This window comes from Capsicum annuum, chromosome 5 (assembly GCF_002878395.1).
Source record: "Capsicum annuum cultivar UCD-10X-F1 chromosome 5, UCD10Xv1.1, whole genome shotgun sequence".
NCBI lineage: Eukaryota > Viridiplantae > Streptophyta > Magnoliopsida > Solanales > Solanaceae > Capsicum > Capsicum annuum.
The window spans coordinates 34134304-34146625 of NC_061115.1; positions in this window are offsets into that span (position 1 = coordinate 34134304).

Genomic DNA, 12322 nt, shown 5'->3' on the forward strand with positions numbered 1-12322 from the left:
AATACTATGGGGTATTACGACCAAATTATTCATTGAGGAGATCGTGAATTTGCATGGTACTCTAATTTCAATCTTATCTGATCGGGTCACTCAATTCTCATCTCACTTTTGGAGGTCGTTCTAGTGAGGACTGGGGACAAAGGTAACCCTTAGTGCCGTTTTCCACCCACAGACATATGGACAAGCGAAAAGGACAATTTAGGCCTTAGAAGATATGCTTTGGGCTTCTGTATATGATTTTAGTGGATGTTGGGTTGACCACTTGCCTCTCATAGAATTTTCCTACAATAGCAATTATCACTCTAGTATTGGTATGGCGCTGTTTGAAGCCTTATATGGTAGGAGGTATACGTCTCCTATTGGGTAGTTTGAGGTTATTGAAAATAAGTTATTTGGCCCTGATTTGGTTCCTCAAGCTATGGATAAGGTGAAGGTGATTCGAGATAGACTTAAGGCCCCCAAAGTCACCAAAAGTCCAACGAGGGTGTAAGGCGAGGGGAGTTAGAGTTTAGTTTTAGAGATTGGATGTTCTTGAAGGTGTCTCCCATAAAGGAAGTGATGCAATTTGGTAAGAAAAGAAAACTTAATCTCCATTATATTGGTTTGTACTTAGTTTTAAAGAGGGCCTTCTAGTATGAGCTCCATTCATCCGGTGTTTCATGTTTAGATATTGAAAAAGTGCATGGGTGATCCTTTGATGGTTATTCCTTTAGAGGAGGTGGGTATTTTGGATTCCTTGTCCTATGAGGAATTTCCAATTAAGATTTTAAATTGGCAAGTCCATCGGTTATAGACTAAGAATGTGGCTTCGGTAAAGGTTCTTTGGAGGAACCAAAATTTTAAATGAGCTAATTGGGAAGTCGAGGAGGACATAAAATCCAAGTATCTATCCTTGTTCCCCATTCTAGAATATTATGCTTGAGGTCTGTGTATTCCTTAATATTTTTGTTTTCCATCTTTGTTAAAGGTAAGTGTTATTATGTCTGGAGTCAAATCATTCTAATAAATGCCTTGTCCTATCATTCGAGGACAAATGATCCTAAGAGGGAGAATGCAACACCCCAAGTTTTTGGTCCTTGAAAGTTTCTAAAATTTTATCCTCACTATCCTAACTACAAATTCCCCTATGAGTCGTAGGACTCTTGATGGGTCCTAGGACCCAATCGTAACCAAATTAGTATGTGTGTGACTAAGTTATGCTCTGAGTATGAGTGGCTCACTAAGAGCTGCAAGGACTTATTACGAGTCATTGGGTGGAAATCGTAGGATGTCCAGTGTTTACCCCAAATGGGTTCTTTCTTGACTATGGATGGACCCTACAAGTCATAAGGTCCCATTATGAGTTGCATTTGTTTAGTCATAGGGTCAATAGATTGTGAGTATGCTTAAGACTATCTTGAATATGACTCATGGTGACGAGTCGTAATGAGTCCTTATGAGTCCTATAGTGACTCATAGTCACTGATGACTAAATTTTAGTTTTTAAATTGATGGTACTTTGGATAATTCCCTCCTTACCCAATTAAAACCCCATGTTCATAAGGCACTTAAGAGGGGTTATTTATTATTCATAACATACTCAGACACTTCCAAAGCTCTCTCAAGTCTCTCAAGAAGCCATACTTAGGGTTTCTAAGAAGTAGGCCATCCAAGGGCTCAAGGGTTGAATTCATTCCATAAAACTTGGTACTTTAGGCATATTACTCTTGCCCAACTTCTAATTTGTTAAAAGCATATATTTTAAAGTTTTGTTTATATAGTATTGATGTTGGTTTTGAGAATAAGGGTAGAGGGTTTTTGAATAACTGTTGTTTATATGATGTTTTATGTTTGTCCCTACATGGTTTATGTTTTAATGGTGGTTTTAAAATCAAATTGATGCATGGGAATGGTGAATCAATTAAGGGATTGTGATTTCCCCAAACTTTTGACTTTTGAAGTGGTTATGACCTGACCTCAACCCCTATTGTGGAATTGGTTTTGAATATGAAAAGTATGCACATTGAATATCTCTTGAACTATTGCTTAATGTGAAAAGGTTAATGAAGCATAATAATTTTTAATTAACCGTTTTGGGGTTGTGTAATTTCATAAGTTAATGTATAATTGATCCAAAGGGGATTGTGAATTCCCCCAAGTGATGATAATTGGTGTGGCATATTAATGTTACCTTGCAAATATAGTTGGTATGACGATACCAATAATGTATGCCAAAATATGTATCATGGTTCAATGAATGTGAATGTGTGATGATTATTTTAATTGGGCTTTAATGAAGTTTGTGTAGACAAGAAATTGGAGATACCCTGAGTTATATGCTAGCTCTCCGATCGCTAACTATTTTTGGACGTTGTATCCCCACGTGATATAGGTACCTGAGATACCTTTAATTTTTCTGTATAGAGTTAGGTGGATCAACTCAGTTCGTCGGTTCGCTGTGGTGTAGGTGGATCAACTCGGTTCGTCGGTTTGTTGTGGTGTAGGTGGATCATCTAGGTTCGTCGGTTCACTGTGGTGTAGTGGTGAGCTTCTAGAAAAATTATACATTTCATCAGTTATTATTATAGATTAGAAGTGAGATTTTCATTATCATTAACATTATCATTGTCATTATCATCTGTCAGAGTCGAGGACATATCCCGACCAAGACTGGTTTTGGTTCTTGTGTTAGAAGATTTTATTGGATTACTGTGGACTTGGGTGCTATTGATCGGTTGTTTTGGCCGGTCGATGGTTATCGATTATAGACATACCCTTCATTCTTTAAATCTTATTTTGTGTTGTCTCGTTATATGTTTGGAATTTATCCGACATTGGGGATATTCTGTTGTTTTGTTAGGTGTAAAGGGGTGGTCTCCGGTCTCCGGTGGACTTGAGATTCCTATCACAGTCAAGCCCTACTTTGGGTGATGATAGATTTTCTCCTTTCCTATGGCTAGTATGACCTCTTTAAAAGAGCTCACTAGCTTTATTATCCTATCTCCACCAAAATTCCTTCGTACATCACAAGAGTTAAGTGATTACTGAACTTGCTCAAGAGTGATAGGATACTTTATCTACATCATTGAACTCTTAATATCACGATGTATTAAAGACAATGAAAATAACAATGCACATGCAATCTATAAGTCTATGACAAGTTTATTAAATGAATCTAGATAGTCTTGCAACAAATTACCTGACTCCATCTTATATGTGTGAAAACGTTGTTATAATAACATCATTATTATCATTGATCCGATCCTGATAAATCCCTTACTTTTTTTCCAGAATATTTGGCCATCTTGTCGGTTCTTGTACTCACTTCACAGAGCATGTTAGGTGCAAGGGACAACTAAATGACACTCAATGCATTTCCTTTAATATTCCGAAATCCGATGTACCATCAGGACTTTTCATCAATAGCATGGATTAAACCTTTCCTCCGCAGTAATGCTATTAGCTAAATCTTTTAGACATTAAAGTTGGTGCGCCCACTAAGTCTGTCAATTTTAAACTTCATAGAACTCACGTTACTTATTCTTACTCTCCTACTAAAATAGTATTTGGAAATATGAAAAATCAAAGTAATTCTTTTTAGATGTGGAAGTTTAGATTGTGTTGCAACCACAGTGTATACTCAGACAGAACCTTGACTCTGATATCAGTTGCTAGTGGAAAGAATACATAATGAACAAGAAAAAGAACACAATATTTAATGTGGTTTGGATCTGAATGATGTTACATCCACGAGAGAACAATTGTTTTTATATTATTAAGAAAGAAAGAGGAAAGACCCAAATATATCTAAAAAATTCCTCTCTCTCTCTCTCTCTCTACTCTTACAATGTATTAAACTATGAATTTTTAGGATGATTTCAACAATGAAGATAGAAAAACTTGAGCTTCAAGAACAAAATAAGAAAAAAAAAATAAATACAAAATTTGTCCTTCATAAAGTTTTGCTTACTCTCCAAGTTCATTTCCTAACCAAGTAAATTGGCACATGAAATTTTCTTCCATATGAGTTTGACCCTATAAAATAAATCAAATCAACTCTTTCACATATGTCTTCAACTTATTTCTCACCATGTTTTTCCAATTTTTATGATCACGTTCAGAAAAGGAGAAAAGACACTCTTCCCGGGCATGAGTGTCACAGTGGCTAGGTTAGTTGCCCCATGCTTCCAGATGCTAATGCATTTAAATGAATTGGTCTTGATTGGGATATTTGATAGCCCCGTACATGGATTACTCTTAAGCAAAATCATATTAAACTTGATTGAGCTACTTCATGGTCTAATATATGGGTTGATCTTGAGTGAGCAAAATTAGAGGCCCTATAGCAATTTTGGCACTGCATATTCCCAAGTGCTCTTGTACACTAGAAATTGTACGTATATTGTTTGAGAAAGTCATTTACTTATAAATATCATGCATTCTCAACTTCAGTTTTAGACTAATTTTTCATTTACAACATCAACTTACAAATTTACTATATATGTGCTTCATTGTGTATGTTAATATAGCTCAAACTATTCACGTCCTCCTCTTAAGGGTTTGTCATGTTTCCTTTTTTTTTCGCTTACTATACTATTTTTATCATTATATGTGGTCTTTTTTTATTTCCTCCCATTAGCCCGTTACCTATCGTTCTGGGCTATGGCTTGGCTTGCCAACAGGTGGGATAAGCTAGGCGCCATCATGACTTGAGAAATAGTATCATGACACTATAAAAGTTTCACTTTTGCTCATTTCACGCTCATAAATAAGAACTAGTATACTTCAACTATTTGGGTATGTCATGACATGTCACACATTTAAGTGCACAAATAACAATGAGCGTGGCAAGAGACGAACATTCCTAGATTCAGTAATGCGAGCTATATTAATTCATCCCAACAATAATAAAATTTTCTAACTTTTTGTTTAGTTTTAAATGCTATATTATTTTCAGAGAATGTCTTGAAGGCTTTGCATTTGGACTTTAGTCCTTATAGGCTCATGACTTGTAAAGAGTTGGTTTTTAGACGATTATATGTTATGCCCGTGACTTAGTTTTTCTTGTAGACTTGAATATCACTTATTATTATGCTAAGTTTATTAGTAACCTTCAGACAAATTCACTCGACAGACCTAATGACTCTAGATCAAACCTATTCAGGATAGATTGAGTATCAATTATGTGTTAGGTTCAAAATCAAGAGGGCATCATGTGAAAGCTGTAAATTTGTAAACCATAGAGGCGATAATTCAAACGACAAAGAAAAATATACTAAAAGCATATTATTGGTACTATTTGGTCAAGTGACCTACATATTGAAAATTAATATTGAAAAACATAATTTTGTTTGAAGAAAATCACCCCCTAAATAAGACTCTTTAAATAGGTACATTGTGGATACTATTTTGTTATGGAATAAGAAGAAGGATCCTCAATTTATAGAGGTACAAAATCTTTGCTTCAAGAGAGAAGTTAGTCAAATATAAAAGAGAATTATATTTTTCTTTCATGAAAAATAAAAGTAATTGTGGTATTACTTTGACTTTCTTTCAAGGAAATGTAAAATTTACATTTGATAAGAAAATCTAGGAAAAAATCCTAACACATCTTTACTTTTTGGCTTGATTTTCTTGACAAAGCTTGATCTGCCTTTAGGTATATATGTTCTTCGTTCTTCACATGATCTTCATTACTGCTGCTTGACATGCTTAAAAATGAAGTCCTTTTGGGTTAAAACTATCAGAGTATCCTTTTGAGTTAAAAATATTGAAGTTCTTTACAGGGTTAACAGTAAGTTGTATTTTCAAATATGTAATAACAGAATTGTTGAAAATATGATTGACAATTATCTCCACTAGGGGTGTTCATGGGTCGGTTTGGGTCAGTTATTGGTCAAAACCATAACCAAACCAACTTAGTCAGTTTTTAAATTTCTAAAACCAAACCAAATCAAACAAAAAAATAACCGTCGGTTTGGTTCTTGTCGGTTTAGTCCGGTTTGGTTCAGTTTTTTGGTTTATAATTTTAGCTAATGATAAAAGTTAAAAATTAAAAAAAAAAATCAATCTAACATATGAGATGTTAACCGAATGTTCTATCTCAACCTTGAAACTAAGATGTCAACTGAGTTTTATACTTCGGCAAAGTTATGAACAACACCATATGAACGCTTCTAAAAAAATATTTTAAAACTACATTTAACAGAATGATATGATAAATCCCCCAAAAGGTGAACACATAAACTTCTTGCTAAACAAGGTTCAAAAAGAAAGTTAAAATTAATGATTGTCTGTAGTCAAATGAATCTCAGCTATAAATTTCAATATACAATAAGATATTATTTTCATAATTAGTATCATTTGTCATTCAAAGTGCGAAATTCACTTAGAATCTCATAAGGTACTATCAACTAGATGAAGAAATGACTTAATGTGTTATGGCTAAAGTTAAATCATGATTAAAATATAACATATAAAAAATATTTATATTGTATTTATGAATAATACATAAATAATTATATTATATATATATATATATATATATATATATATATATATATATCGGTTCGATTTGGTAATTTTGTCGGTTATTTTAGAGTAAAACTAAACCAAACCAAATTAGTATTGGTTTTTAAAAATTCAAAATCAAACCTAACCAAATATCAATTTTTTTAATTGGTTTGTTTTGAATCGCGGTTCGATTTGGTTAAAAACCAAACCATGAACACCCCTAATCTCCACGTCATTTTTTATTTTACAGAAGTTCTTCATTATCGTCAAGTTGGTTACAATTTTGACTAGTTTTACAACCTCATTCAACTATTGGACCGTTGAATTATAGGACCATAGGATCATTAACTCTGATACCACTTGTTGGATTCAAAATCAAAAGAGCGTCATGCGAAAGCTATTAGTTTGCAAACATACAGGCGATAATTTAGTCGACAAAGAAATATATTATTGATATTATTTGGTCAAGCGACCTACATATTGAAATTTAATATTAAAAAACATAAACCTATTGGGAGAAAATCTATCCCTAAACAAGACTCTTTTAAACGACTACATCGTAGCTACTGTGTTATGAAATAAGAAGAAGGGTCCTTAATTTATAGAGGTACAATTTCTTTCCTCCAAGAAAGATGTTAGCCAAATATGAAAAATAATGATATTTTTCTTTTACAAAAAATAAAAGTAATTATAGTATTACTTTAGCTTTCCTTTACAGAAACGTAAAACTCAAATATGATTAAAAAAAAATGAGAGAAAAAAACCTAACATTATGTTCAACTCAATTTGGGGGTGTGAGAGACTTTTTCTTGTAGTTGTTATTGCTATTATTGGGATATTTCAAGTAATTTACTCTCTATGACTTTATGAAATACAAATATTAATTTGTAGCTAATTACTTTCTACACCTCAACTATCATCCTAGTGCAAGGCCATAATTATTTATATATTTTCCATTAGCGACTCCGTTAATCAACATTGGAATTTACCAAAATATTAAGTTATCCTAGTCAGTGAGAATTCCACTATCTAATCTTACTTGTTATGGTAACATAATTGAACAAGTAACCCCCGATTATAAACTACATTTTGCAGGTGGTATCTGGAATTCAGGGTTCATTTGATATCAAAGATAAGAGATAATTAACTTGATAAACTACATAAATAACTCTTATAATGGGTGGCTTTATTTTTTTGTTCCTCATAAGTATGGTCTTATAAAACTAGTCTCCCTTCTTTTTTTTATGTAGCACAATTACATATTAGCCTCTCATTATCTCAAATATTTCTAAACAACTCCATACTTATTTATCTTTAAACTTTTATTTCTTCCCTCTTTTTTATTTTACTTTAATTTTTATCTTTTCTTTTCTTTTTTTTTTTTTTTTTTTTAGTTTTTCTCGGTCTTTATTTTTTTTTTCCTTTTCACTTCTCAACTTTTCTTTTAAAAAAAAAAATCTCTTTTTTATTTTACTTTGATTTTTATTATTTTCGTTGTTTTTATTTTTCTCAACCCTTATTTTTTTCCTTTTCTCCTCTCAACTTCTATTTAGTTTTTCTTTTTAGTTTTTTCTCCTTTTTTATTTTCTTTGATTTTGATTTTTTTCTCTCTTTTTTCTTTTTAAATTTTTCTCAATCTTTATTTTTGTTTTATCTCTTTTCTTTATTTTTTCTTAACCTTTATTTTTTTCCCTCTTTGCTTTTATATTTTCTTTATTTTTGTATTTTCTTTGATTTTTTAAAAAATATTTTTCTTCTTTTTTCGCAATTTTTATTATTTTTTGCTTTTCTTCGATTTCTTTCAATCAAGTTACGCCCCATGAACTAAGTTGATGTTATGGAATGAAGAAGACAAGAAAGAAAATTGGACAGAAACTGAATGAAAACTCTTGATTGATTCTTTTTCTTGATCCAAATAGAAGAGTGCATCTCTATTTATAAGAAACTAAATAAAATATATAAGGAAAACATTTTACTTATAGCTATAAGACTAAATATTCTTTAATTAATAAACCCTAGACTTAAAAGAAAATAAATAATGTTAAATATTCTTAGACTAAAAAAGGAAAAATAAAAATATTCTACCATTAACGAAAATAACAAAATAGAAGGAAGGTAAATCTCAATATTCCCCCTCAAACTCAAGTTGGTGTATCCAACTTAAGCTTGAACACTTAATATAAAAAATGTATTTTTCCTTAATTTTGTTGCAGCAATCTAATAAAGTTGGTCTTCCTTATCTTCATGCTCTTCTTCCACAAGTAGTGCTTTTGAGTTATCTTGAGTGTCTTTGAACTTGCATACTTTTGTGATATGACCTTTTTGTTAGCAACCTCCACATAGTGTATCAGATCTTCACCAGCAAAATTTTTCTGAGTGTGTTTTCTTTTTGAAATATTTGCAAGGTAGATAATCAACTTTTCTTTTTTGATGGTTCACATAAAAAATACTTTCAACAACTTTGTCTTCCCTGTAAGCTCTTCTTTGCTCTTTTGCTTGAAGAGCACTTATCAATTCAGCAAGAGAGATGGCAGAGAGATTTTTAGACTCTTCCAAAGCAGAGATTTTGGACTCAAATCTCTCAGGAATAGTCACCAGAATTTTTTCAACAATTCTATTGTTTTTAAAATCTTCGCCAAGCAACCTGATTCTATTGACAATTAAAGAAATCCTGTCAGAATACTTAGTAATTGTCTCACCTTCTTGCATCCTAAGAGATTCAAATTCTCTTTTCAAATTCAGAATTTGATTTTTTCTGCCTCGTTCACTTCCTTGATACTCTTTTTCAAGTTTTTCCCAAGCTTCTTTTGTTGTTTCACATGCAATGATTTTAGAAAAGATTGAATCAGCAACTGAATTTTGAATTACAATTTTTGCTTTATATTTTTTCGATTTCTCTTCTGAGTGAAGTTTGATTTCGGCAGCAGAAGGATTTGCAGGGAGTGGGTGTATGGGTTTTTCTTCCTTTACAACTTCTCATAAATCATAAGCTTCAAGATAAGATTTCATCTTAACTGCCCAGATTTGATAATTTTCACCATTGAAGGTTTGGGGGGCATTGAAACAGAGAGTATTGCTTGTCATGGTTTGAAAAATAAGATTTAAAATAATATGGGTTAAAAAAGATTAAAAATAGCCCTACGCTAAAAATAAAAGTGAGGATTAAAAATAATCTTACGTTAAAAGTAAAAGTAAGATTAAAAGTAGGTTGAAAATAGGTATGAATTTAAAAAATGGTTGATAGTTTTGCTTCAATAAATTCACAGATCCATGAGGATCAATGAAGGCTCTGATACCACTGTTATGGAATGAAGAAGACAAGAAAGAAAATTAAACAGAAACTGAACAAAAACTCTTGATTGATTTTTTTTCTTGATTCAAATAGAAGAGCACATCTCTATTTATAAGAAACTAAATAAATAAATAAGAAAAATATGATATTTTTCTTATAGCTATAAGACTAAATATTCTTTAATTTATAAACCCTAGACTTAAAAGGAAATAAATAATGTAAAATATTCTTAGACTAAAAAAGGAAAAATAAAAATATTCTACCATTAATGAAAATGACAAAATAGAAGGAAGGTAAACCTCAACAATTGACACCATCACATTGTAGAGGCAAGACTTATGACTTTCAAATAAGAAATTACGTTTCATGGGCAAGAGTTGACACTATCACATTGTATTTTGATTTATGAGATGTTCTATAACCCTTACCTTAGAGGTACTCAAGGATTTCAAACAACAAATTATACCCCACGAGCAAGAGTTGACTCTACCTCGTTATGTTTTCATTTATGAAATGTTCAACTCTTGCATTAGATGCAAGACTTAGCTCAAGGACTTTCAAACAACAAATTAAACCCCACAAAAAAAATTTGATAGTACCTCATTATGTCTTAATTTATGAGATGTTCTACAACTCCTACCTTAGAGGCAAGACTTAGCTCAAGGACTTTCAAATAATAAATAATTCCCTACGGGCAAGAGTTGATACTACCACGTTATGTCTTCATTTATGAGATGTTCTACAACTCTTGTCTTAGAGGTAAAACTTAGATCAAGGACTTTCAAACAACAAACTATGCCCCGCAGACAAGAGTTGGCACTACCACGTATGTCTTCATTTATGAGATGTTCTACAACTCTTGTCTAAGGGGCGCGACTTATCCCAAAAAAATTCACACAAGTTACGTACATTGGCCAAGAGTCAACACTAACACATTGTATTTTTTACTTATGAAATGCTTTATAACTCTTGCCTTAGAGGTACTACTCAGTCCAAGGACCATCAAACAACAAGTTATGCCTCATGAGCTAGAGTTGACACTACCACATTGTGTATTGACTTATGATATACTTTATAACTCTTTCCTTAGAGGCAAGACTTAGACCAAGATCTTTCAAGCAACAAGTTGTGTCCTATGGGAAAGAGTTGACATTACCACATTGTGTTTTGATTTATGAGATATTCTATAACTCTTGCCTTAGAGGTAAGACTTAACCTAAGGACTTTCAAACAACAAGTTATGTTCCATGGGTAATATTTGACACTACCACATTATATTTTGATTTATGAGATATTCTATAACTTTTATCTTAGAGGCAAGACTTAATGCAAGAAATTTTAAACAACAAGTTATGCTCCGTGGACAAGATTTGACACTATCATATTGTGTCTTGATTTATGAGATATATTATAAATCAAGGACTTTCAACCAACAAGTTATGCCCCATGGGTAAGAGTTGACACTATCACATTATGTCTTGATTTATGAGATGTTCTATAACTCTTACCTTAGAGGAACGAATTAGTCCAAGGACTTTCAAACAACAAGTTACGTTTTATGAGCAAGATTTGACACTACTACATCGTGTCTTGATTTATGAGATATTCTATAACTCTTGCCTTAGAGGCAAAACTTAGCCGACAAGTTACGCCCTATAGACAAGAGTTGGCACTATCACATTATGTCTTGATTTATGTGATGGTCTATTAGTCTTTCGTCTAAGACAAGACTTAGCTCAAGAACCTCCTAAAAGAACAAGTTACGTCCAGGAGCGGATCTATGTAGAAGGTTTGGTGTGCCACGGCACCCACACTTCTCGATTGAAACTCTGTATATTTATGTGTATATCTATCAGTTTATGTATAAATATTAAGCTTGGCGACCACAATATCAAAGGAATTGGTGGTACAAGTGGTCGAAATGGCTGGGTTTTACTCCACCAGCACGGGTTCGATGCCCGATCAACATTTTATTTTCAATTTTTTAGAATGAGTTTTAGCACTATACTATTTTCTCTTTAAAAAGGTATATTGTGGCTATGAAGAATGGAACCCTTGACCTCTTATTACAAAGCATTTGACAATACCAACTAGGCAGACCTTCATGTAATACCAATATTTATTGATATATATATATATATATATATAATTATAGTTTATTCATTGACTATTGACTCCATTATCCTAAAATATCATACGGAGTATACGTTATTGTTCAAAATAAGGTGGCATCCGTAGCTTTCGAATTCTAGATCCGCCTCTGGTTACGTTCAATGGACAAGTGTTGACACTACTACATTGTTTCTTGATTTATGAGATGTTCTATAACTCTTGTCTTAGAAGCAAGACTTAACTCAAGGATTTTTAAACAACAAGTTATGCTCTACAAGCAAAACTTGACACTATCACATTGTGTCTTGATTTATGAATTGTTTTTATAATTTTTTCTTAGAGGCAAGACTTATCCCAAAGGACTTTCTAACAACAAGTCATGCCCTTAAATTTACTTTGATGTTAAAAAAAAGAAGATTCCTTTGC